The sequence below is a fragment of the Mobula birostris genome, chromosome 11, assembly GCF_030028105.1.
Source record: "Mobula birostris isolate sMobBir1 chromosome 11, sMobBir1.hap1, whole genome shotgun sequence".
NCBI lineage: Eukaryota > Metazoa > Chordata > Chondrichthyes > Myliobatiformes > Myliobatidae > Mobula > Mobula birostris.
In genome coordinates this window covers 43,419,263-43,445,403 of record NC_092380.1, presented here as the reverse complement: position 1 = coordinate 43,445,403, position 26,141 = coordinate 43,419,263, and the positions used below count along the sequence as shown (strand labels likewise).

At 49.7% G+C, this 26,141-nt stretch overlaps 1 protein-coding gene across 1 annotated transcript in view; it reads right to left on the bottom strand.

The window, feature by feature from the left end:
- Nucleotides 1-23,599, bottom strand: part of LOC140205048 (CD151 antigen-like) — a 52,698-nt gene extending 29,099 nt beyond the window's left edge. Inside the window, exon 1 of the mRNA XM_072272155.1 lies at nucleotides 23,510-23,599. The gene's annotated coding sequence lies outside the window, so the exon portion shown is untranslated. The remainder of the gene's footprint in view (nucleotides 1-23,509) is intronic.
- Between the last annotated feature and the right edge of the window lie 2,542 nt (nucleotides 23,600-26,141).

Here is a 26,141-nt window from a genome sequence, read left to right as displayed (position 1 = left end):
ACACTGATCAACAGAAAAAAATCATTTGCATCAAAGTGAAAACAAATTTCTACAACTTGGTCTAAATTTATTAAACACAAAATAATTGATTGCATAATTATTCACCCCCTTCAAGTCAGTATTTAGTAGATGCACCTTTGGCAGCAATTATAGCCTTGAGTCTGTGTGGATAGGTCTCTATCAGCTTTGCACATCTGGGCACTGCAATTTTCCCCCCATTCTTCTTTACAAAACTGCTCAGGCTCTGTCAGATTGCATGGGGATCGTGAGTGAACAGCCCTTTTCAAGTCCAGCCACAGATTCTCAATTGGATTGAGGTCTGGACTCTGACTTGGCCACTCCAGGACATTAACTTTGTTGTCTTTAAGCCATTCCTGTGTAGCTTTGGCTTTATGCTTGGGGTCATTGTCTTGATGGAAGACAAATCTTCTCCCAAGTTGCAGTTCTCTTGCAGACTGCATCAGGTTTTCCTCCAGGATTTCCCTGTATTTTACTGCATTCATTTTACCCTCTACCTTCACAAGCCTTCCAGGACCTGCTGCAGTGAAACATCCTCACAGTGTGATGCCCCACCACCATGCTTCACAGTAGGGATGGTGTGTTTTTGATGATGTGCAGTGTTTGCCTTATGCCAAACAACGTTTAGTCTGACGGCCAGAAAGCTCAATTTTGGTTTCATCAGACCGTAGAACCTTCCTCCAGCTGACTTCAGAGTCTCCCAAATACCTTCTGGGAAACTCTAGCCCAGATTTCATGTGAGTTATTTTCAACAATGGCTTTGTCTTTGCCACTCTCCCATAAATCTGTGACTAGTGAAGTACCCAGGCAACAGTTGTTGTATGCACAGTCTCCCCCATCTCAGCCACTGAAGCTTGTAACTCCTCCAGAGTTGTCATAGGTCTCTGGGTGGCCTCCCTCACTAGTCCCCTTCTTGCACAGTCACTCAGTTTTTGAGGATGACCTGCTCTAGGCAGATTTACAGCTCTGCCATATTCTTTCCATTTCTTGATGATTGAATTAACTGTGCTTCAAGGGTTATTCAGTAACTTGGAAATTTTTCTGTATCCATCTCCTGATTTCCGCTTTTCAATAACCTTTAACCTCTTCATGGTGTAGTTTTTGCCAGGATACTGACTCACCCACAGTTGGACCTTCCAGATCCAGGTGTATTTTTACAACAGTCAATTGAAACACCGTCACTGCACACAGGTGATCTCCATTTAACTAATTATGTGACTGATAAAACCAATTGGCTGCACCAGTGATGATTTGGTGTGTCATATTAAAGGGGGTGAATACTTGTGCAACAGTTATTTTGTATTTTATATTTGTAATTAATTTAGATCACTTTGTAGACATCTGTTTTCACTTTTTATATTTATATATTAAGAAAGAGTCTTTTTATATTTAACAATGTCAAAAAAGCCAAACTAAATCCATTGTGATTCAACGTTGTAAAACAATAAAACATGAAAACTTCCAAGGGCAGTGAGACTTTTAAACTGGCACTGTAGCTAGGTATCTCTGTGCGGTGTAGGGGCTGTACTGTATCTGGGACGAGTAACTATGCACAGTTCATGACTTCCGCTGAAAGAGGTGAACTTCACTCACTTTAGGAGAGGGTATGTGTGCACACTGGTGTGTGTACAAGACGGCGCATGTACATGGCACGTGAGTCGGCTGAGGCAGTATGCACGTGTGTAATGGTGCGTGCACACACGTGCTATGTCAGCAAGAGGGACACTCACAAAGGTTAATCCACCACGCCCGCAGCTTCTAAGATACTGTACGTCAATGTTGGCACTTCTGTGGACCCATCACAAGCTCCCTTTAATCTTCGTCAAACTCTCAATTCTTGACAACCTTTAACCTCCAACCCCCTTCACAGAACTCCCTTGGCGACTGCTTCACCTCTTGCCCAGAAGTACAAGATAGTTTCCTGCCACTCTATGCTCTCAGGCTGGGCCTCTCCTCCATCAGTCCTCTGACCCTTTCCACTTGTACAAGCCCCAAGCCCCACAGCTTTCTGCCCCAGAGGGTATCCCGTTCCTCGTCCACAGACAAATCCAGGCTCTTGTTTTTAAATTCTTGTACTGGCATTCACTGAGGATGGCAAGGCTTCTCTCTCTCAGCACCAAGAGGCGTTCCGAGACGGGCTATCCTGTGCAGAAACAGCTGGGCCGACTCGACAAGGCAGGTCCGCACAACAGAGCAGCATTTCCCAGCAGGTTGACACACCAGTATTGTCACCACCACACACTGTACATTCACTATCCCTCCCTCTCTCTCTCTCCCTGCCTCCCCCCATCCCATGTGGAAAACATCCTATCTGGATGTACCAGTGTCGGAGTAAGTTTATGATCAGAGTACGTGTATGTTATACAAGCTCCTTACAGGCAGCCTCGAAACAAGAAACCCACAAGAGCCCGTAAAAAAGACCAAACACCCAATGGAGGGGGAGGGGGAAAGAAAAAAAAATAATCATGCAAACATTATCAGGGGTTGGCATGGCAACTGCAACTCCTCCAGCCATAACTACAATAAACTGCAGAGAGCTGTGGTCACAGGTCAGCAAATGACAGAAACCAGCCTCCCCTCCATGTCTCACTACCCCCAGAGACCCCACCCACTCCAGATGCCCTCTCTCCAACCCCTCCCATCGGGCAGACGATGGACAGACCTGAAAGCACATGCCAACAGGCTCATGGACAGCTTCTACCCCATTAAAACGATTGAATAGTTCCCTACTGTGGGCACTTGGCCCCACAATCCACCTCATAACATCTTCAACCTTATTACAGTCACTCTTATTCTCCCAGCAGTAAATTACTCATTTGGTTCAGATTGCTGTGGGCAACCGAGGAGCACTTTCTCTGTAGCTGTGACACTTTACTCTGCATCCTGTTATAGTTTTACTGTGTTCTACCTCAATGCACCGTGTAATTAATTCAACTGTATGAACAGTATGCAAGCATGTGACAATAAACCAATTCACACACACTTCCACACACTTAGTGCATCACCGCTGTAGCACACTGTATTAAAACCATTTGCCACTGGAAATGGGCTGGGAATTATCCATCCACTGCTTCTGTCCAGGAGGTCAGGGTCCCTCTGCTAAAGGGACCACAACCACCCACTGACCACACACTCCCTCCCCCCACTGACCACACACTCTCCCCCGCACTGACCACACACTCTCTCCCGCACTGACCACACACTCTCCCCCCTGCTGACCACACACTCTCCTCAACACTGACCACACACTCTTCCCCCCCACTGACCATACACTCTCCCCCCCACTGACCACACACTCTCCCTCCCCCCACCACATACTCTCCTCCCCCCACCACACACTCTCCCCCCACTGACCACATACTCTCCTCCCCACTGACCACATACTCTCCTCCCCACTGACCACACACTCTCCTCCCCACTGGCCACACACTCTCCTCCCCCCACCACACTCTGCCCCCTACTGACCACTCTCCTCCCCACTGACCACATACTCTCCTCCCCCCACCACACACTCTCCTCCCCACTGACCACACACTCTCCTCCCCCCACCACACTCTCCCCCCTACTGACCACTCTCCTCTCCACTGACCACACACTCTCCTCCCCACTGACCACACACTCTCCTCCCCCCACCACACTCTGCCCCCTACTGACCACTCTCCTCCCCACTGACCACATACTCTCCTCCCCCCACCACACACTCTCCTCCCCACTGACCACACACTCTCCTCCCCCCACCACACTCTCCCCCCTACTGACCACTCTCCTCTCCACTGACCACACACTCTCCTCCCCACTGACCACAAACTCTCCTCCCCACTGGCCACACACTCCCTCCCCCCACCACACTCTCCCCCCTACTGACCACTCTCCTCCCCACTGACCACATACTCTCCTCCCCCCACCACACACTCTCCTGCCCACTGACCACACACTCTCCCCCCCACTGACCACTCTCCTCCCCACTGACCACACACTCCCTCCCCCCACCACACTCTCCCCCCACCACACACTCTCCCCCCCCACTGACCACTCTCCTCCCCACTGACCACATACTCTCCTCCCCCCACCACACACTCTCCTCCCCACTGACCACACACTCTCCTCCCCCCACTGACCACACACTCTCCCCCCCACTGACCACTCTCCTCCCCACTGACCACACACTCCCTCCCCACTGACCACACACTCTCCTCCCCACTGGCCATCCACTCTCCCCCCCCCACCACACTCTCCCCCCCACTGACCACTCTCCTCCCCACTGACCACACACTCTCCTCCCCACTGACCACACACTCTCCTGCCCACTGACCACACACTCTCCCCCCCACTGACCACTCTCCTCCCCACTGACCACACACTCCCTCCCCCCACCACACTCTCCCCCCACCACACACTCTCCCCCCCACTGACCACTCTCCTCCCCACTGACCACATACTCTCCTCCCCACTGACCACACACTCTCCTGCCCACTGACCACACACTCTCCCCCCCACTGACCACTCTCCTCCCCACTGACCACACACTCCCTCCCCCCACCACACTCTCCCCCCACCACACATTCTCCCCCCCACTGACCACTCTCCTCCCCACTGACCACATACTCTCCTCCCCCCACCACACACTCTCCTCCCCACTGACCACACACTCTCCTCCCCCCACCACACTCTCCCCCCTACTGACCACTCTCCTCTCCACTGACCACACACTCTCCCCCCCCACTGACCACTCTCCTCCCCACTGACCACACACTCTCCTCCCCACTGGCCATCCACTCTCCCCCCCACTGACCACACACTCTCCCCTCCATTGACGATACGCTCTCCCCACTGACCACACACTCTCCCCCCCACTGACCACACACTCTCCTCCCCACTGACCACACACTCTCCTCCCCCCACCACACTCTCCCCCCCCACTGACCACACACTCTCCCCCCCACTGACCACACTCTCCTCCCCACTGACCACACACTCTCCTCCCCCCACCACACTCTCCCCCCCACTGACCACACACTCTCCCCCCCACTGACCACTCTCCTCCCTACTGACCACACACTCCCTCCCCACTGACCACACACTCTCCTCCCCACTGACCACATACTCTCCCTCCCACTGACCACTCTCCTCCCCACTGACCACACACTCTCCCCCCCCCACTGACCACTCTCCTCCCCACTGACCACACACTCTCCTCCCCACTGGCCACACACTCTCCTCCCCACTGGCCATCCACTCTCCCCCCCACTGACCACACACTCTCCCCTCCATTGACGATACGCTCTCCCCACTAACCACACACTCTCCCCCCCACTGACCACACACTCTCCTCCCCACTGACCACACACTCTCCTCCCCCCACCACACTCTCCCCCCCACTGACCACACACTCTCCCCCCCACTGACCACTCTCCTCCCCACTGACCACACACTCCCTCCCCACTGACCACACACTCTCCTCCCCACTGACCACACACTCTCCTCCCCACTGACCACATACTCTCCCCCCCACTGACCACTCTCCTCCCCACTGACCACACACTCTCCCCCCCCACTGACCACTCTCCTCCCCACTGACCACACACTCTCCTCCCCACTGGCCATCCACTCTCCCCCCCACTGACCACACACTCTCCCCTCCATTGACGATACGCTCTCCCCACTGACCACACACTCTCCCCCCCACTGACCACACACTCTCCCCCCCCCCACTGATCACACACTCTCCTCCCCACTGGCCACACACTCTCCTCCCCCCACCACACTCTCCCCCCTACTGACCACTCTCCTCCCCACTGACCACATACTCTCCTCCCCCCACCACACACTCTCCTCCCCACTGACCACACACTCTCCACCCCACTGACCACACGCGTTCCTCCCCCCATTTGGACAGAACAGCCTGGAGATCACGCTGCCTCTCAAGCCTGCGATTCAATGAGATGGTGGCAGATGTGCTTGTAACCCCACCCTCAGTCACTGGGTTATCAAAAAGCTCTATGCCTGATCTAAGGACTCTATTCCAAGGCCCTTTGAGGAAAAGAGTTAGAAAGACTCCAACACAGGGAACATTTCTCTTTGCCTCACAGTTAAATGAGTGTTTTTTGAAACATCAGCCTTCGAGTTCTAGACCAGGGGTTCCACCATGAACCCAACCATTGACCAAAGGGCCCAGGTTGGGAACCCCTTTTCTAGCCTGTCCCACACGAGGAAACATCCTCTCTACACCCGCACCATCAGGACCCCTCAGGATCTTTCTCAGATCTGCTCTAACTCTTTTAAGCTCCAGCCTGTCCACCCTTTCTTCATCAGTCAACACACCCATGAAATCGGTCATTCTTGTAAGCTTCAACACCAAGCACAGCCACAGGAAGAGACCTAATACGCACAGTTTCCCACTCAGAAACCACAGGTCTTTTCATCGGATAACTCTTGCCTGGTCTGATTTCTATACCACCAGCTTCAGTGTCTCTCTGTTGTGACTGTGATCGAAGTCACCAGAGAAACACAGAAGCTGGAGATACACAAGTCTTCTGGAGATCTCTGGCAGAGTCTCACAAACCAAAGGTATAAAAGGTAAGTGTAGATGATTCAATACAATATCAATAGCTACAATGACATTGTTTACTTCAATACTTTGGGTTGGCAAAGGTTCCTCCGAGATACATAGTGGAAGCACATTGTAATTGATAAAACATCTCCAAAGGTCCAAACTCCTTTCAGAGAAACTAATTAACAGAAGTATTTTAAAACCTTTCGACAACAGAGAGCCAGACATACAAAATTAATGTTGTCAGGGCTGAGTACACAAATATGATAAGTATAGAAAAACTATTGATTGCCTACATCTGTGACCATATTTGATATGCTAAGTGATAACATCAGCCTAGGCTGCCAACTTGAACTCAAGTCATAATGATGCAAATAATTTAGCCATATTGCCAGGTTTGATGCAGGCCAATTAACACAACCCCATTGTCTTAATGTTTGGTTCTTGCATGTACTATCTCTTGGTCTGTGGAGCAGCTTGAGCTTTTAACCTCCGTTTACCGCTTGCAATTTACAAAAAAACTAAAGACAAATTACGAGCTTCCTGAACTTATTTGCATTTAAGTCCATAAGATATAGGAGCAGAATTAGGCCATCTGACCCATTGAGTCTGCTCCACCATTTCATCATGACTAATCTACTTTTCCTCTCAAACCAGATCTCCTGCCTTCTCCTCATATCCCTTCATGTTCTGACCAATCAAGAATCTAACAACCTCTGCTTTAAATATAAAGATTTGGCCTCCACAGCTGCCTGTGGCAACGACTTCCACAGATTCACCACTCTCTGGCTAAAGAAATTCCTCCTCATCTCTGTTCCAAAAGGACACACCCCCCTCTATTCTGAGCCTGTGTCCTCCAGTCATAGACACGCCCACCATAGGAAGCATCCTCCCCACACCCACTCTATCAAGGCATTTCACCATTCAATAGGTTTCAATGAGGTCATCCCTCATTCTTCTGAATTCCAGTGCATATAAGCCCAGAACAATCAAACACTCTCCATATGACAAGCCATTCAATCCTGGAATCATCTTTGTGAACCTCCTTTGAACCCTCTCCAGTTTCAGCATATCCCTCTAAGATAAAGGGCCCAAAACTGCTCACAGTACTCCAAGTGAGGCCTCACCAGTGCTTTATACAGTCTCAACATTACATCCTTGTTTTTATATACTAGTGCTTTTGAAATGAATGCTTACATTGCATTTATAATAAGAACTGAAGACTGCTTGAATTAATATCTGCCAAATTCACACAGCTCCAGAATACTCCCTAACATACCCTCCTCTCGACCCCTGGACAACATCTGCCCAGGAAGGCCAAACTTTAAGGAGGATTTGATACAGCAGAGCAGAGAAAAAATGACCCTCACTGCAGACCTCTTCCCCAAATACTAAGCTACAAGACTGTGCAAAAGTCTTACGCACATATATACAGCTCGAGTGCCCAGGACTTTTGCACAGTGAGTCTGCACCTGCACCACCATCCCCTGCCCTGGCACTCCTTCTCTGCCACCTGTCCCACACCCCTCTCACGACTCTCCAACCTCACCATTCCTTTGCTCCCGCCAGATTTACAAATTTGCTCTCCGCACCAGGTTGACAAAAACCGCGCTGTACTGTGCAAAAGGCTTAGGCACCCGAGCTATACAAGTGTGCTTAAGTCTCTTACCTCCATCTACACTATCTGACATCCCTGACTAGTGATCCACGAGACCATGCAGAGCATCTACACTATGTCACATTCCTGACAAGTGATCCATGAGACCGTGCAGAGCATCTACACTATGTCACATTCCTGACTAGTGATCCACGAGACCGTGCAGAGCATCTACACTATGTCACATTCCTGACTAGTGATCCACGAGACCGTGCAGAGCATCTACACTATGTCACATCCCTGACTAGTGATCCACGAGACCGTGCAGAGCATCTACACTATCTGACATCCCTGACTAGTGATCCACGAGACCGTGCAGAGCATCTACACTATCTGACATCCCTGACAAGTGATCCACGAGACCGTGCAGAGCATCTACACTATCTGACATCCCTGACAAGTGATCCACGAGACCGTGCAGAGCATCTACACTATGTCACATTCCTGACTAGTGATCCACGAGACCGTGCAGAGCATCTACACTATGTCACATTCCTGACTAGTGATCCACGAGACCGTGCAGAGCATCTGCACTATCTGACATCCCTGACTAGTGATCCACGAGACCCGTGCAGAGCATCTACACTATCTGACATCCCTGACTAGTGATCCACGAGACCATGCAGAGCACCTACACTATCTGACATCCCTGACTAGTGATCCACGAGACCATGCAGAGCATCTGTACTATGTCACATTCCTGACTAGTGATCCACGAGACCGTGCAGAGCATCTACACTATCTGACATCCCTGACTAGTGATCCACGAGACCGTGCAGAGCATCTACACTATCTGACATCCCTGACTAGTGATCCACGAGACCGTGCAGAGCATCTACACTATGTCACATTCCTGACTAGTGATCCACGAGACCGTGCAGAGCGTCTACACTATGTCACATCCCTGACTAGTGATCCACGAGACCGTGCAGAGCATCTACACTATCTGACATCCCTGACTAGTGATCCACGAGACCGTGCAGAGCATCTACACTATGTCACATTCCTGACTAGTGATCCACGAGACCGTGCAGAGCATCTACACTATGTCACATTCCTGACTAGTGATCCACGAGACCGTGCAGAGCATCTACACTATGTCACATTCCTGACTAGTGATCCACGAGACCGTGCAGAGCATCTACACTATGTCACATTCCTGACTAGTGATCCACGAGACCGTGCAGAGCATCTACACTATGTCACATCCCTGACTAGTGATCCACGAGACCGTGCAGAGCATCTACACCATGTCACATTCCTGACTAGTGATCCACGAGACCGTGCAGAGCATCTACACTATGTCACATTCCTGACTGGTGATCCACGAGACCGTGCAGAGCATCTACACTATGTCACATTCCTGACTAGTGATCCACGAGACCGTGCAGAGCATCTACACTATGTCACATTCCTGACTAGTGATCTACAAGACCGTGCAGAGCATCTACACTATCTGACATCCCTGACTAGTGATCCACGAGACCGTGCAGAGCATCTACACTATCTGACATCCCTGACTAGTGATCCACGAGACCATGCAGAGCATCTACACTATCTGACATCCCTGACTAGTGATCCACGAGACCATGCAGAGCATCTACACTATGTCACATTCCTGACTAGTGATCCACGAGACCGTGTAGAGCATCTACACTATCTGACATCCCTGACTAGTGATCCACGAGACCGTGCAGAGCATCTACACTATCTGACATCCCTGACTAGTGATCCACGAGACCGTGCAGAGCATCTACACTATGTCACATTCCTGACTAGTGATCCACGAGACCGTGCAGAGCATCTACACTATCTGACATCCCTGACTAGTGATCCACGAGACCGTGCAGAGCATCTACACTATGTCACATTCCTGACTAGTGATCCACGAGACCGTGCAGAGCATCTACACTATGTCACATCCCTGACTAGTGATCCACGAGACCGCGCAGAGCATCTACACTATCTGACATCCCTGACAAGTGATCCACGAGACCGTGCAGAGCATCTACACTATGTCACATTCCTGACTAGTGATCCACGAGACCGTGCAGAGCATCTACACTATGTCACATTCCTGACTAGTGATCCACGAGACCGTGCAGAGTATCTACACTATCTGACATTCCTGACTAGTGATCCACGAGACCGTGCAGAGCATCTGCACTATCTGACATCCCTGACTAGTGATCCACGAGACCGTGCAGAGCATCTGCACTATCTGACATCCCTGACTAGTGATCCACGAGACCGTGCAGAGCATCTACACTATGTCACATTCCTGACTAGTGATCCACGAGACCGTGCAGAGCATCTACACTATGTCACATTCCTGACTAGTGATCCACAAGACCGTGCAGAGCATCTACACTATGTCACATCCCTGACTAGTGATCCACGAGACCGCGCAGAGCATCTACACTATCTGACATCCCTGACAAGTGATCCACGAGACCGTGCAGAGCATCTACACTATGTCACATTCCTGACTAGTGATCCACGAGACCGTGCAGAGTATCTACACTATCTGACATTCCTGACTAGTGATCCACGAGACCGTGCAGAGCATCTGCACTATCTGACATCCCTGACTAGTGATCCACGAGACCGTGCAGAGCATCTGCACTATCTGACATCCCTGACTAGTGATCCACGAGACCGTGCAGAGCATCTACACTATGTCACATTCCTGACTAGTGATCCACGAGACCGTGCAGAGCATCTACACTATGTCACATTCCTGACTAGTGATCCACAAGACCGTGCAGAGCATCTACACTATGTCACATCCCTGACTAGTGATCCACGAGACCGTGCAGAGCATCTACACTATGTCACATTCCTGACTAGTGATCCACGAGACCGTGCAGAGCATCTACACTATGTCACATTCCTGACTAGTGATCCACGAGACCGCGCAGAGCATCTACACTATGTCACATTCCTGACTTGTGATCGACAACACTGTTCCAGCATTTCCACAGGCTGCCTGTACACAGACTCAGGTGTCATTTGTCAGATGCACCACCTGCGGCCCTATCCACCTGGGAGCGAACCCTACCTTTTCAGACAGCTCTATTATCACCACTTGGTCTCCCAGTTGTGGGAGGATCATCTCTTCTTCTTCTTCTGGTTCTCTCCGATCAACAATGTGTTGCTGGTGTTTTGCGCAGTCCCTCAACACTTTAAGCCAGTTACAGACGTCCTTTATGTACTGAGTCATTTTATCCCCACAAGTTCCAGGTTCCCTGCACCCCATGAGGCAGTCACAATGCTTGCCCAGTCAGTAATTCGGAGAGGCTCAGCTCTAGCATGCGGTTTGGGATCACTCACAACCTCATCATGATTCCTAGCAATACATCAACCCATCTCCGTTATCGCTTTAGCTAAGGCAGTTCTGATTGCTCAGTTCACCCTTTCTGCCATTCCTGAATTGTCAAATGCCTAACAGCTTGAACATCTCCTTTATGACTTTCCCTGTGACGTGTGCTCCCTGATTCCCTGTGACAAGTCCACCTGAGCTGGAGTTCCCCACCCAGGGAGAGTTTCCTCAGCTAAAGTCTGTGTGCGATGCTGACAACACAATCTCCCGGTTGACAAAGCCTCTGCTTTTTGGCAGGGGTCCTATGAAGTCTATCTGGACACCTTCCCAGGGCTCCCTCAGTCGTGACTGGTTTCCCAACTGCATCTCTATGCCCTTACTGGGGTTATGCCGAGCACAAATAATAAAACAGCAAAAGAATTTCTCAACATTCTCGCCAATCCCTGGCCACCACCAGTCCTGCAGGAGGGCTGTGATCATGCCCTGCCTTCCCTGATGCATCACCCCATGATATAACCCCAGTAGTGTCTGCCTAGTACATGGTGGTTCTACTGCGACTCCTGTCTCCCCATGGGCCCAGCTCCATTCCAGTCCCACCTCTGCTCCATTTCTCCTTCTTCTCTGTCTCTGCATCTCATTTTACGAAACTGGCTCTGGTAGTCCTTCCTGCACGCTTGCCTCTTTGCTGCCCTTTCTGCCATGGTCTCTGCCCACTCGTTCCCTTTCTGGTGAGCCTCTTCTTCAATCATCTCCTCCAACATTCTGCATTGCCACACAACTCTAAGTGTGTTGGGGTAGACTGCTCTGCTTTTCCCCTGGGGTGAAGGGCTTGTAGATGGTGAGGAGTGTGAGTGACTGGCTAGGATCACCAGGTTTCTGCGTCTGTTGTCTATGGGTGCCGCTCTGACAGGCAGTACTGGATGTAACCTCTCCTGTTTGTGGGTAGTTTCCCGCTTGATCAACTCGCTGGTCCAGCGCCTCCCATTTAACCTCATCGCCTTCCTCGACAGTTATTCGCATAGTTGCTGCCCAGTGTACCCATCTGCAGGGCCTTATCCCACTAACCTCTCAGCCTGCCCAGACCCCTCCCTGTATTGATCTGCCTGATTTTCACCTGCGTCTTTCTCTGTCCGTAACTGCTCCTTCAGTCTGTCCAGTTCTGCTTGTAACACTGTCTCCCTGTTCCCTGTAGTCATTCCTTTCCTTCGGTAGCTTTACTATCTGCACACTGTACCATTCCTGACATGTTGGCCTTTCTCACAAAAATACGAGATAGAAGAAGCCCCTCCTCTTTGATAGTCAACGTTCCTCTGGGCTCAGGGTCTTAACCCACCTGGCTTTCTCCATTCCCTCAAGTCTACGAAGTATACACTCTGTGAATTCTCCCCTCTTCATAACTGAGCCCCTGATGTTACTGTATCCCTTTTATATAGAAAGTTAAATATTTCTGCACTATCGCCGTCTTAGGCTTTGATTCTGAGGTTTCCCCACACACACAAACAATTCCCCAAACGAACATACATGCACCCACATGACCCAAACACTCTCACCATACTTAATCTGCGGCCCACCGAATGAGCATCCTGACAGGTCAGGTCAGCAACCACCTTTTGCAACTGTCTTGACAAACTATCCAGAGCTGTCTGGCAGCTGGTCCCTTACACGACACACAGAAACACACACACCACACTTTTACATCTACCAGTTCAGCTCTCCATCATGTCCTCTGATACTCCATGATCCCATGGTCATTGACCTACGCAAGATCTAAGCTGGGAGCTACTCTTAAAAAATACCCCCGTCCTTCGATTGCTGAAGTCACTGGCCACACTGTGGGTCACAAACATCTTGCACAAGCGCCCAAACGTTGTGACTGTGATCAAAGTCAGCAGAGAGACACTGAAGCTAGTGATACAGATGCCCTTATGTGGCACAACACACAGGCATCATTGCAAGACCTCTCTGAAGGCCTGAACGCCTTCGGGAGAAACTAATTAACAAAAATATTCTAAAACCAGAGAACCAGGCACCAAAAATCAAATGTTGTCAAGGCTGTCTGTGAGTACACAAATACTGTTGATTGCCTATACGTGTGACCATGTTTGATACACTAAATGACAACGTCCATCTGGTCTGCTAACTTGCACCCAAGTCACAATGGTACAAATAATTTAACCATGTTGACTGGTTTGATACAAGCTAATTAACACAACCCCATTGCCTTGCAATCTTTTGGTCAATGGAGCAGCCTGTGGTTTAACATCAATTTACTGCTTGCAACTTACAAAAAACTGAAGGCTAATTTAAGCTTCCTGAACTTATATACATTTACAGTACCTGCTATATTTACCTCACTCCAGAATACTTGTTATCAACGCCCATTACATTTCAGCGAGAGATCTCATAGACACAGGGTGCCCAGGGGAGCTATCCCATCCATCCCTTACCCTCTGGCCTCGACCTCTCACTTGGCCACTCGTTTGGTGCCGTTTGCAGTGGACAACTGAGCTAACGATGCGAAATGCCATCAGAGAGTTGGGGTGAACATTGTAGAAACAGGCCTTTTGGCCCACTCAGTCCGTGCTGACTATCCTCCACAGCAATCTCATTTTATTCTCCCCAGATTCTGCTACTCACTCATACACTCGGGGCAATCACACCTTTGGGATTTGAGAAGGAGCCTGAGCCTCAGTCAGACTCCACAGGGACACAGCACCGGAGGCTCAGATCAAACCCAGGTCTCCGGAGATTGAAGGCAGCAGCTCTACCAGCCGAGCAACTGGGCTGCCCTACCCAAGCAGCCCATTTCAATGGATAGCAGGACTCAGCAAGTAAAACCATCAACAATACTTGTCGCCATGCTTACAGGCTGGACCCCACAGTGCTGCCACGGGCAAGGCCCCTGCTCTCACAGACACCTGCCCACTGAGGCCCTATATCGGGCGAGACCACTGCTACGATAGACTGGACCCACTGTGTCATTACTACAGCGCTGTTACAGCTATGGGCCTGTGATACTGTCACCGAGAGCATTGCAGCTGAAGGCCAGGCCAGGTCAGGACCTGCCATTCCATTACTGCTCGGCAGGACACGGGCAGAGAGAACAGTGAAGGCCTGGAGTGCACGTGAAAACGGTACTGTTACAGGCAGCACGGTGACAGCACAGTACCATTACTACTTCTATGAATGCGCTGTCAGAGTCAGAGAGAATAACACCATGGTAGACAGGGGCCACTACGGCAACGGTCAAGGGACAGGGCAGTGGCTGGAATAGGTCACTGGACAGTTCTGCATGTGTGCCCGGTTCCAGTCTGTTCACACTAGATGGTAACGAGTACAGCCGGGCCACGCTGCCACGCACAGGCCCACTCTGCTTTCCCGCGAGCAGCAGTGTGTGTTTTTCTGTGTCAGCTTCCTGCACTGCCGAGCTACAAGTGAATGAAGGGTGGGGAACGACCTCCAGTCCAGGGAGAATGGTCAGCCAGCACAGGCTGGAATGGTGGGCTCAGCAAGACTGGACGTGTAACAGGCCACACCCCTGAACTAACACCAGCAGGAGGTAACTCCCTACAAGATAGCAGCAGAATTAGGCCATTCAGCCCATCGAGTCTTCTCCACCATTCCATCATGGCTGATCCCAGATCCCACTCAATCCCATACACCTGCCCTCTCATCATATCCGTGGATGTCTTGACCGATCAGGAAACTATCAATTTTCACTTTAAATATACCGACGGACTTGGCCTCCACCGCAGTCTGTGGCAGAGCATTCCACAGATTCACTACTCTCTGGGTAAAAATAATTCCTCCTTGCCTCTATTCTAAAAGGTCACCCCTCAATTTTCGAGGCTGTGCCTTCTAGTTCTGGATACCCCCATCATAGGAAACATCCTCTCCACATCCGCTTTATCTAGTCCTTTCAGCATTCGGTAGGTTTCAAAGAGATCCCCCAGCATTCTTCTAAATTCCAGTGAGTACAGGCCCAAAGCTGCCAAACACCCCTCATATGTTAACCCCTTCATTCCGGGTATAATCCTCGTGAACCTCCTCTGGACTCTCTCCAATGACAGCACATCCCTTCTGAGATACGCGGCCCAAAACTGTTGGCAATAGTCCTAACTAGTGTCTTGTAAAGCCTCAGCAGTACCTCCTCTAGTCTATTCCTCTTGAAATGAATGCCAACATCGCATTTGCCTCTTTACCTCGGACTCAACCTGTAAATTAACCCTCAGGGAGTCTTGCACGAGGACTCCTAAGTCCCTCTGCACCTCTGATGTTTGAACCTTCTCCACTTTAGATAATAGTCCGCACTATTGTTCCTTTTACCAAAATGCATTATCATACATTTCCCAACGCTATTCCATCTGTCACTTTTTGCCCATTCTTCCAATCTGTCTAAGTCCTGCTGCAATCACATTGCTTCCTCAGCACTACCTACCCCTCCACCTACCTTTGTATCATCTGCAAACTTTGCCATAAAGCCATCAATTCCATTATCTAAATTATTGACAAATAATGTGAAAAGCAGCAGTCCCAATACTAACCCCTGAGGAACACCACTGGTCACTGGCAGCCAACCAGAAAAGGCTCCCTTTATTCCCACTCACTGTCTCCTGCCTGTCAGCTGTTCCGCTATCCATGCCAGTATCCTTCCTGTAACACCACAGGATTTTATTTTGTTAAGCAGCCTCATATGTGGCACCTTATCAAACACCTTCTGAAAATCCAAGTAAATGACATCCACTGCCTCTCCTTTGTCCACCCTGCTTGTTACTTCCTCGAAGAATTCCAACAGATTTGTCAGGCAAGACTTCCCTTCACAGAAACCATGCTGACTTTGACCTATTTTATCATTCATCTCCAAGTACCCTAAAACCTCATCCTTAATGATAGACTCCAACACTTTCCCAACCACTGAGGTTAGGCTAACTGGCCTATAATTTCCTTCCTCCCTTCGTATAGAGTGCAGTCACATTTGCAATGTTCCAGACCTCCGGAACCATGCTAGAATCAGGTTATTCTTGAAAGATCATGACCAATGCGTCTGTTATCTCTTCAGCAACTTCTCTCAGAACTCTGGTATGTAGTCTTATCCACCTTAAGACCTTCCAGTTTGCCTCACACTTTTCCCTTTGTAATAGTATTGGCACTCACTCCTGCTCCCCGACACTCATGGACCTCTGACACACTGCCAGTGTCTTCCACAGTGAAGACTCATGCAAATAACTTAATAAATTCATCTGCCAATATTGTCCCCCAGTATCATATCCAGTGGTCCAATATCAACTCTCAATTCCCTTTTACTCTTTATGGAACTGAAAAAACTTTTGGTATCCTGCTTTGTATTATTGGCTAGTTTGCCCTCATATTTCATCTTTTCCCTTCTTATGGTTTTTTTGTTGCCTTTTATTGGATTTTAAAAACTTCCCAAATATCCAAATTCACACTCATTTTTGTGACATTTTATGCCCCTTCCTTGGCTCTTATGCAGTCCTTAACTTCCCTTGTCAACCACAGTTGCCTAGATCTGCCATTTGAGAACTTCTTCTGTGGGACATATCTATCCTGCGCCTTGTGAACTATTCCCAGAAACTTGCGCTCTGCTATCGTCCCCACCAGTATCCTCCTGTGCAAGCTCCTCTCTCATGGCTCTATAATTCCTTTATTCCATTGCGATACTCTTACATGTGACTTATGCTTCTCCCTCTCAAATTGCAGTATGGATTCAAACATCTTATGATCACTACCTCCTAAGGGTTCCTTTCATTAAGCTCCCTAATAAGATCTGGTTATTACACAAGACCCAATCTAAGTTGGCCTTTCCCCGAGTAGGCTCAAGCACAAAGTGCTCTAAAAAACCTTCTTGTAGGCATTCAACAAATTCCTTCTCTTGCAATCCGACACCAACCTGGTTTTCCCAATTCCCTTGCATATTGAAATCCCCCATTACAATAGTGACATTATCCTTATATGGCCTTTCCAGCACCTTTGCAATCTCAACCTCACACCTTGGCTACTATTTGGAGGCCTATATATGATTCCCACTTTTTTTAACCCTTGCAGTTTCTAACTCTACCCACAAAGATTCAACATTCTCTGACCCTACGTCAGATAGTCTATCATCTGGTCACCAAGGCGTACGAGGGATGTGAAAGGGAAGAGAGGAGGTTCACCGGCATGTTGTCCAGGATGCAGTGGAAATGAGGGAAGATCAGAGACCGGCGTGTTGTCCAGGATGCAGTGGAAATGAGGGAAGATCAGAGACCGGCGTGTTGTCCAGGATGCAGTGGAAATGAGGGAAGATCAGAGACCGGCGTGTTGTCCAGGATGCAGTGGAAATGAGGGAAGATCAGAGACCGGCGTGTTGTCCAGGATGCAGTGGAAATGAGGGAAGATCAGGGACCGGCGTGTTGCCCAGGATGCAGTGGAAATGAGGGAAGATCAGGGACCGGCGTGTTGTCCAGGATGCAGTGGAAATGAGGGAAGATCAGAAAGACTGAGTCTGTTTTCTCCTGAAGTGGAGGTGGAAGAGGTTAAGAGGGGATATGACTGAAGTTTACAGAAATAGAAGACTGCTGGAGACTTCTCTCCCTCTCAGAGGTAGAGGACGAAGGTGTAGGATAAGGGGGAAGGAATTCAGAGAGGGACCCCTTTCATTCAGAAAACGATGACTACCTGCTGGACTGGACAGCGGTGGAAGCAGGGATCTGATGAGCAGCTGAATCTCCCAGGCACGGACAGCTCTGCATGACAGGGTTATGACGGGGTTAATACGGAAGGGTGCCCATTGGTCGCAACAGACCAATTGAGCCGAATGGCCTGTTTCCATGCTGGATTATTCTAAGCTTCACTTAGCAAGAAGCAACAGGGATACATACCTCTGGAAGATACAAGTCACCCAATCAGTGCACGGCAAGGCCTTTGGCCAAGAAATTATCTGCTGGAGGAAGCAACTTAGGCGAGTGTGGGAGAGAAATTGTTACAGCAGAAACCACAGATTGACAGATGGTCTCACAGAACTCCTGTACAGTTGATATATCGTGCAGGGACTCTGCAGCTGAGCACAGCCTGCTGCTGTGATGGGAGATCAAAGAGAGGTGGGGAAGCAAGCCAGCAGGAAGTTATGGAGCACAGATTTGCTGTGCCAGTCTTGCTTTTGGCTGTTTACATCCACTTAAACTGAGCTTAAACAGGACTTGGCAAGAAGAGGGCAACTCCAGAGATTCTAGTTGACTCCTTGCACTCCCCAAGTGGCAGTATGAATGCTCAGCATTTTCTCATCTCCACAGACAGCTGATTATCGACTCAGTGGCTGCATCAGTCATCCAGACGTAGTGTTTTGGTTTCCCCGCACCCCATGCATCAGACAGCCAGACACGGTATTTCGGTTCCCCCCACCCGTCAGAAGGTAGCACTAACATCGATCCACACACACAGAATGATTGTCCCCCACCCCTGCAAGCCTGCGGATGGACAGGACACACTGGGCTTGTATCTGCAGCCAAGCCAAGCGAGAGAGGACTTGATTGAAACAAACAGGATTTTAAAGAGGTTGACTGGGTGGATGTGGAATGGGTGTTTCCTGGGGTGGGGGGCATAGCACAGAAACAGGCCCTTCCACACATCCAGTCCATGCTGAAACCATTTAAACTACGTCCTCCCAATGACCTGTACTGGGACCATAGCCCTCTGTATCCATACCATCCATGTACCTATCCAAACTTCTCTTAAACATTGAAATAGAGTTTGTGTTAGCTGCTCATTCCACACTCTCACAGCCCTCTGCATTCTCCTTAAACTCCCCACCTTTCACCCTTAACCCATGACCTCTGCTTGTGTCCCACCCAACCTCAGTGGAAAAAGCCTGCTTGCATTTACCCTATCTATAACCCTCAATTTTGTGTACCTCTATCAAAACTCCTCTCAATATTCTACGTTCTAAAAATACAGTTCTAACCTATTCAATTTTTCCCTATAACTCAGCTCCTCCAGACCCAATAACATTCTTCAAAATTTTCTCTACACTCTTTCGAACTTGTTTTGTGCTAGAGAGCACTGGAACATGATGGCTCGTTACATACTGCTCCCTACAGATCCACTCACTTCTTCTGTTAAAACATCGCTGTTGTTTTCTCTTGTTCTGCCTCAATGCACTGTGTAATGATTTGTTACGTATGAACAGTATTTCACTGTGAACAAGAGAAAATCTGCAGATGCTGGAATTCCAAGCAACACACACAAAATGCTGGAGGAACTCAGCAGGCCAGGCAGCAGCTATGGAAAAGGGTAAACAGTTGACGTTTCAAGCCGAGACCCTTCACCAGGACTGGAGAAGGAAAGATGAGAAGTCAGGGTGAGAAGGTGGGGGGAGGGGGGAAGGAAGAGACACAAGGTGATAGGTGAAACCGGGAGGGGAGGGGTGAAGTAAGGAGTTCAGAAGTTGATTAGTGAAAAAGATACGGGGCTGGAGAAGGGGGAGTCTGATAGGAGAGGACAGAAGGCCATGGGAAAAAATTAAAGGTGAGGGAGCAACCACCAGAGGGAGGTGATGGGTGGGTAAGGAGATAAGGTGAGAGAGGGAAATGAGAATGGGGAATGGTGGGGGGGGGGGGAGCTGTGAGTCTCTTGGAATAATCTACTGTAGTGCGGCCTCCTGCATATCGGTGAGACATGGCATAGATCGGGAGGCCGCTTCGCTAAGCACCCATGCTCCTGCTGCCAGAAACAGCCAGATCTCCCAGTGGCCACTCATCTTAATTCCACTTCCCATTCCCATTCCGATAAGGTTCCCTCTACTTTTGCAATGAGGCCATACTGAGATTGGAGAAGCAACACCTTGTATTCCATCTGGGTAGCCTCCAACCTGATGGCGTTGACATCGATTTCTCAAACTTCCAGTAATGCCACCCCCCTCCTCTTCTTCACCATTCCCTCTCTCACCTTCTCTCCTTACCTGCCCATCACCTCCCTCTGGGGCTCCTCCCCCTTTTCTTTCTTCCGTGGCCTTCTGTCCTCTCCTATCAGATTCCTCCTTCTCCAGCCCTGTATCTCTTTCACCAATCAGCTTCAGCTTCCCAGCTCTTTACTTCACCCCTCTCCCCTCCCGGTTTCACCCATCACCTACCATATTGTATTTCTACCCCTCCCCCACCTTCTTACTCTGATTGCTCATCTTTTTCCTCCAGTCCCGATGAAGGGTCTCAGCCCAAAAACCCTAACGCGACTGTTTACACTTTTTCAGAGATGCTGCCTGACCCACTGAGTTCCTCCATCATTTTGTGAGCAACACACACAAAATGCTGGTGAACGCAGCAGGCCAGGCAGCATCTCTAGGAAGAGGTACAGACGACATTTCGAGCCGAGACCCTTTGTCAGGACTAACTGAAAGAAGAGCTAGTAAGAGATTTGAAAGTGGGAGGGGGAGGGGGAGATCCGAAATGATAGGAGAAGACAGGAGGGGGAGGGATGGAGCCAAGAGCTGGAAAGTTGATTGGCAAAAGGGATACGGGGCGGGAAAAGGGAGAGGATCATGGGATGGGAGGCCGAGGGAGAAAGAAAGGGGGGGGAGCCCAGAGGAAGATGGAGAGCAGGCAAGGAGTGATTGTGAGAGGGACAGAGAGAGAAAAAAGGGGGAAAAAAACTAAAAATAATGAATAAATAAAGGGATGGGGCAAGAAGGGGAGGTGGGGCATTAACTGAAGTTAGAGAAGTCAATGTTCATGCCATCAGGTTGGAGGCTACCCAGACGGAATATAAGGTGTTGTTCCTCCAACCTGAGTGTGGCTTCTTCTTTACAGTCAAGGAGGCCGTGGATAGACATGTCAGAATGGGAATGGGACGTGGAATTAAAATGTGTGGCCACTGGGAGATCCTGCTTTCTCTGGCGGACAGAGCGTAGCATTTTGTGAGAGTTGCATCTGCAGATTTTCTTGCGTTTGTGATAGCCTCACATGATACAACATGTATACAAACACTTGAATCAACAAGGCATAGAAGGCTATAGACCAAGTGCAGGCAATTGGGATGGGCTCTTGATGGCTGCTGTATACATAGTGGGCAAAAGGCCTGTTTCTGTGCTGATCACTCTGTGACTTTGTATAAAACTAGACAAAACTGTTAAAAATAAGGTGTCTCCTGTTCAACACTGTGGTGAAGTGTTTTTACTCCCGTCAAAGGATAGAGGAAACAATCCCCCTGTATACTCTTTTAAAGTGGAGGAACATAGTTTCTTGATGAGCAATGTGTGTAAATATTACCCAGGACAGACAGGAAATTAGATTTCACCTTTACAATCAGATCAGTCGTGATTTTACTGAGAGGTGGAGCAGCCTTGAGGGGTTGACTCAGGTCCCTGAAGGCAGGTTTTTTTTCTAGTTCCAGAGCAGCAGGCAAATCGACATCACACTTTATAATGCACCAGTCCATTGTACTGTGCAGAGTTCCAAATTGCTTTGTGAGAAGCCAAAAGATACCTCACAGGTCAAAGATTAAACACTCACTGAAGTTCTGCAGCAGAAACTGAAATCTAAACTAAAATAGAACGCAAAGTCTCGCTGTGTTAGAACACAGTGTGGTACAGCACAGGAACTGGCCTTGCACACCACAATGTCTGCACCAACTAAAACGCCGAATTAAACCAAGTGTCTTCCTCATTCAGGACAGGCACAGGCCCTTCAGAAAGTTACAGTGCATCAAACTAATTAATTCAATCACATCTACTCCCTGGTCCATACCCCTCATTTTTCTGCAGATTCAAGTGCCTATGCAAGAGCTTCTTGAACACATGTCTCCAGCACTATCCCTAGTAACACATTCTACACACTTGGTATAAGAACTTCCCTTTCACATTTTCCCCCTCTGACTTTAAATGCATGCCCTCTCGTACTGGACATTTATATGTACACCCCTCAACTCCCTGCATGTCTGGGTGTCTATCACATACCCCTACTGTGCCTGCTTCCACAATACTCCAGGCAACTTGTTCCAAAGCTGAGACCCTGCACAGACCATCACACCTCTCCACACCGACAATATCCAGTAGGCTCCCGTTGGTTGCGGAAGGAGACAAGTGTGGAAGAGGGCACAAATTCTCCCTGGGGAAAACAGAACAATGCTTAACGGGCCCTCAGCGCTGGCTGTGATTTGCACAACACTGCCCAGCATCAATACTGGCCCAGCTGAGACTGTCCATCTGCAGAGAACACCAACAGATGAGGACACTTGAACCAGCACAGGAACAACAGAGCAACTACTGTACCGACGGTAATGGGACACGGGATTACAACAAGGGATGAGATGTTACACCGCTATACGTGGCTGTACTGGATCCCTTCTACTCCAGCATCTCCACAAGTCACACCACCTGTCACCCCCAGTGTGAACCACTGTGGATGGGCCTCAACACAAATCTGGTCAAGGGTAATTGCCCATCAGTGTCTAAACAGCTGCTGAATAAGTATGTGAAAGAGGCTCAGGGACGTGGAAGAAACCAGGTACAGAGAGCCAGTGTCGACCTGACGGGTTGAATGGCCTCCCTCAGGGAGAAAGGAGCACGGGAGCACGCCGGGATGGTTGGGTCGGAGGCTCAGTGGCAGACCTGTGATCCGTACCGTGACCAGGGAAGAGCGGGTTGTGAAAGACCCACATTCCCTCCCAGTCCCAGACTCACCTGGCTTCTCACAGGACAGCCCAGAGAAATGGCTGCAATACCCCGAGAGAAAGTGAACTCCCCCAGGGTCCCACACACCAGACACCGGCTCGTTTAAGCTCCCGTACCCGGGCACTGCACAGAACGATCCCACCCGGCTCCGAACCGTACAAAACAAAACAAAACCGCACGCAAGGCGGCAACAGATGGGAGTCCGGACTTTCGCGTCGGCCAGCTAAAGTTCAGGTTGCCGGCTGGGGCTGATCGACAAGCCGGCCCTCCCCCTCCCCCGCTCCCGCTCCCCACGCCACTTACCCGAGCTCTTCGTCCGGTCACACGGCGCTCCTGTCCCGGGCCGCAGCGAAACTGACTGGGTGCAAAGCGAGGCGACTGACAAAGGAGACGAGGAAGGCCAGCCCCCGGGGCCGGGCGCAGCAGGGCGGGGCGGGGAGGGAGGGAGGGACGGGACGGGACAGGACGGGGCAGGCCCACGGCTCCGATTCGGCTCGCTCGCCCCTGCGGGGAGGGGGCACGCCGGCCACAAGGGAGGTGGGAGAGAAAGAAGATGCAGCGGGTGGGGGGGAGGATGTGAATCGTCTTTCGGGTCTTGGTCACCGCCCGGTAGGTTTATAGATTGTGAATAAACTCCATTCATTCAAATTATCTGCAAGACATACAAAAGAGCACACGGGCTCTGGAAATGTTCAGTATCTGTTCCTCCACAATGTCATCCAGTCTGTACATGGTGTTACATTCTGTGTACAAAACATCACTTCCACTCCTCTATCCTCTTTGAACAATGTACCTTTATATGTTGTGTTGGGTCCCGACCCCTTAGTACAGGGGCCAGAGGGCCTTGCCTTGTGTTGCCGGACCCATCTTCTGTAGCTCCTGCGACTGGGTGGGACAGAGGCCGTGAACCCGGGTCTGACTTGCCCCTCTTGGAACTGCTGTCAGTACATTATAAACAGGGCTTGAGGTTTGTTTTGGAAGCAGTTATGGTAAAGTTATGAAAATACCAACCCAAATTCAATCAATATCACTGATAAAAATCTCCACCAACAAAAAAGCAATCTTTAACACAAGATATTCTGTCAAGGCTGAAAATCCAGGGCAACAAACACACAGCTTGGCAAGTCAGGCAGCATCTTCGGAAGGGAATAAACAACTTTTTGGGCTGGTTCCCTTCAACAAGACAAGCGAACTATTCTTTGCCCTTCCACCTATTACAGTATACACAAGCTGCCAATGGAAACCCTCAACAGTAGTGTCACAGGGGTGAGTAAATATGCACAGATGTCTGACGATAAGAAATATAGCTAAGATTTTCTCAACACATTCATTGTGGTACTGTATATACAATTTGGGTTTCCAGTCTGAAATTTCGATGCACCCTCTGAGAAACATTGTCTTGAATAGCCTGGGGATCTGGGACCGTACTGTCCCTTCACCCTGGAGATCTGTGACAGTAATCCCTTTACCCTGGGAATCTGTGACAGTAATCCCCCATTGCCCTGGGGATCTGTGACAGTAATCTCTTTACCCTGGGAATCAGTGACAGTAATCCCTTTACCCTGGGATTCTGTGACAGTAAATCCCTTTACCCTGGGGATCTGTGACCGTAATTCCCTATTACACTGGGGATCTGTGACAGTAATCCCCCTTTACCCTGGGGATCTGTGACAGTAATCCCTTTACCGTGGAGATCTGTGACAGTAAATCCCCCATTACCCTGGGGATCTGTGACAGTATATTCCCCTTTACCCTGGGGATCTGTGACAGTAATCTCTTTACCCTGGGAATCTGTGACCATAATCCCCCTTCACCCTGGGGATCTGTGACCATAATCCCCCTTCACCCTGGGGATCTGTGAATGTAATCCCATTACCCTGGGGATCTGTGACTGTAATCCCCCTTTACCCTGGGGATCTGTGAATGTAATCCCATTACCCTGGGGATCTGTGACTGTAATCCCTTTACCCTGGGGATCTGTGAATGTAATCCCATTACCCTGGGGATCTGTGACTATAATCTCCTTTTACCCTGGGGATCTGTGACTGTAATCCCTTTACCCTGGAGATCTGTGACAGTAATCCCTTTACCCTAGGGATCTGTGACAGTAATCTCTTTTTACCCTGGGGCTCTGTGACAGTAATCCTTTTACCCTGGGGCTCTGTGACAGTAATCCCTTTACCCTGGGGGTCTGTGACAGTGATCCTTTTACCCTGGGGATCTGTGACAGTAATCCTTTTACCCTGGGGATCTGTGACCGTAATCTCCCTTTACCCTGGGGATCTGTGACCGTACTCTCCCTTTACCCTGGAGATCTGTGACCGTACTCCCCCTTTACCCTGGGGATCTGTGACTGTAATCTCCTTTTACCCTGGGGCTCTGTGACAGTGATCCTTTTACCCTGGGGCTCTGTGACAGTAATCCCTTTACCCTGGGGGCCTGTGACAGTAATCCCTTCACCCTGGGATCTGTGACAGTAATCCTTTTACCCTGGGGGTCTGTGACTGTAATCTCCTTTTACCCTGGGGGTCTGTGACAGTAATCCTTTTACCCTGGGGCTCTGTGACAGTGATCCCTTTACCCTGAGGTCTGTGACAGTGATCCTTTTACCCTGGGGATCTGTGACAGTAATCCCTTTACCCTGGGGGTCTGTGACAGTAATCCTTTTACCCTGGGGATCTGTGACTGTAATCCCCCTTTACCCTGGGGATCTGTGACCGTACTCTCCCTTTACCCTGGGGATCTTTGACTGTAATCACCCTTTACCTTGGGGATCTGTGACCGTAATCTCCCTTTACCCTGGGGGTCTGTGACAGTAATCCTTTTACCTTGGGGCTCTGTGACAGTAATCCCTTTACCCTGGGGGTCTGTGACAGTGATCCTTTTACCCTGGGGATCTGTGACAGTAATCCCTTTACCCTGGGGATCTGTGACC